The sequence below is a fragment of the Corapipo altera genome, unplaced genomic scaffold, assembly GCF_003945725.1.
Source record: "Corapipo altera isolate COAL_440 unplaced genomic scaffold, ASM394572v1 2b, whole genome shotgun sequence".
In the NCBI taxonomy this organism is placed as follows: domain Eukaryota; kingdom Metazoa; phylum Chordata; class Aves; order Passeriformes; family Pipridae; genus Corapipo; species Corapipo altera.
The window spans coordinates 2,671,068-2,673,986 of NW_020884874.1; positions in this window are offsets into that span (position 1 = coordinate 2,671,068).

The following is a 2,919-nucleotide window of genomic DNA, read 5'->3' on the forward strand; positions in this document are numbered from 1 at the left end:
GCTACTGAAAGAGGTGAGGATTGCCCAAGATTGAATACTGCTAATGTACATTTTCCCATAGCTAATATACCTTAGGACTCTTTCTCCATTGTCTTCACTAGACCTTCAAATACATACATAAAGTATATATTTTAATTAGCAGACACAAGAGCACACTCACATTTGTCCCTTTAACCTTGTCCCTTCAAAGCTTCTTTGACAGCGATCAAAGCCCTGTTAATGACCTTACCATTTCAATTCTGCTAGGTCTTTGATTCACATTCCATCTTTTTTCTTGTAAATGCCTGCTTGTGGACAACAGGCTATAAGCTCTCCAGAACCAATACTCAATTCATGTTACCGTGTGCCACATGTAGTTGCCAATAGTACGTCAAGAATTAGTAATGTTGTCATTGCAAGCTAGGTAGTTCTTGCTTGCAGTACAAGGTCCTGGTTTCTAGGTAGCTGGCTCCGAGAAGGTTCTATCTCCTTGCTAAGCTTCAGCACTCAATTGTCTATTATTAAAGGTCATCTAGAGCTGTGTTACAAACATATATCTTCTTCCTTTTCCCATACTGTATGTTACAGTGGCCTGGTTCATGTACTAGGCCATTGTGAATGGAGCGGTGATGTTAAGAATAATAGATTCTGCACTGTTCAGCGCTGTTTGAGTCTTCATCTAGCACATCTTTAAGTCACTCTTCTTTAGACTCTGACCTTAAGTGCGTAGAATTTTTTGGCTGACTTGAGTGGCTTTTATTCATAGTGAAGACAGACGTTACTTTAGATACGAGAGTGAAAAAAAAAACTTAAAAAAAAAGAATATGTGTGCATAGCTAAGCCAAGGCTGAAGTGCAGTGGCATAAAATCAGTACAGATAATGACTGACCAACAAGTACATAGCAGTCTGTTTTCCAGTCAATAAAATATTATCTTTTGCTCTACGTGGTGTTCATTTTTAGTTTTCAGTTTCCTCTTCCACAGATTTTATTGCATTCTAGATTTTGATGAGTTTACACCTTTTCATTTTATCCCAGCTGCTTTCTTTTCTATTTACTAAACTCTCATGGCTAATACAGGTTCTTGGTAAGGCTTAAATTCCCGTAAATAGAAATATGTTTCATTGCATTATGTATATAGACAGATATATACATATACATATACACACACTTATTGGTTTATGGTTATGTATGATGTTCTAAAAATTTACACTGAGTTATCAGAGATTAGCATATTAGTAAATGTTAATGGTCCTCAATTTTTCAATTAAAATGATGAATCACCATATTCAGGCTTGTCTGTGGGGTGTACCTTTTGTTTGTTTGTGTGAAATAACATTCAGCACATTGCAAGAATGTGGTTTGGGCCCTTTATTCAGTCTTGTCTGAACAGTATTCCAGCTTAATTACAAACTGACGCAAGAATTACCAGGCAGACTCCTAAGACATGACGCAGTCACAGGTCGGACACACTGATCATGATAAACCAGTCTTCCAGCCTTAACATTTATGAAAATGAAATTCTTCTCTGACTCATCAACTAATTATATTTTTAGAAATACCAACTGAATTACTTATTTCTTCTGCAGTAAATACACTACAGTCAAATCTGAAATGGAGCATTTTCACTTCAGAATAATAGTAAGAAATAAATGTTATTGCTATAAATAGTTTGAATAAAAGTTATATTAGATAGCAAATTGCTATTTCCTAGTCTCTGTCACCAGCTACCAATGCCTAAATATAAATACAGTGATACTTCTGTGGTGGGCTGACCCTGGCTGGATATCAGGTGCCCACTAAAGCTGCTCTGTCACTCCCCTCCTCAGCTGGACAGGGGAGAAGAAATATTACAAAAGGTTCATGGGTCTAGATAAGGAGAAAGAGACATCATTCAGCATTTACTGTGACAGGGAAAACAGTCTTGACTTGGGGAAAAATAATTTATTACCAATCAAATTAGAGTGAATAATGAGAAATAAAACAAAATTTTAAAATCGCCTTCCCCCCAGCCCAGGCTTAACTTTACTCCTGAATTCTTTACCTGCTTGCCCCACAGTGGTGCAGGGGGATGGGAAATAGGGACTGCAGTCAGTTCATCACAGGTTGTCTCTGCTGCTCCTTCCTTCTCAGGGGAAGGACTTCTCACACTCTTCCCCTGCTCCAGTGTGGGGTCTCCTCCATGAGGTGCTGTCTTTCAGGAACAGATTGCTCCAGTGTGGTCCTGTATAGGGTCACAAGTCCTGCCAGCAAACCTGCTCCAGCATGGGCTCTTCTCTCTATTGGGCCATGGGTCCTGCCAGGAGCCTTCTTCAGCACAGATTTCGCACAGGGTCACAGTCTCCTTTGGGCACTCACCTGCTCTGGCATGGGGTTCTCTAGGGGCAGCAGGCAGATAGCTCCACCATGGACCTCCATGTGTTGCAGGGGAATTTCTACTCTGGCATCTAGAGAATCTCCTCCTGCTCCATTTCCACTGATCTTTGTGTCTGCAGGGCTGTTTCTCTCACATGTTCTCACTCTTCTCTTTGGCTGCTGTTTCCACAGCAGTTCCCCGCCCTCCCCTACCCCTCCTTTTTAAATCCATTATCCCAGAGGCACTACCACTGTTACTAAGGGGCTCAGCCATGGCCGGTGATGGGTCCATCCTGGAGCCGGCTGCCATTGGCTGTGTTGGAGACAAGGGAAGCTTCTGATAATCTCTCACAGAAGGCCCTCCTGTAGCTCCTCACTACCAAAACCTGGTCATCCAATACAACTCTGCACAGTTTGGGTCAACTACTCTTATGCAGATGAAGCCAACTGGAATAGGTGCAGAGAAGGGCTACAAGAAGGAACAGTGTGCCTCTGTGGAGGACTGCAGATGGTGGAAGGGATTACATGGCTACTATAAGCAAAGAGGATACATTTGATTCAAGAGCAAAGGCAAGTAAACTCCTCA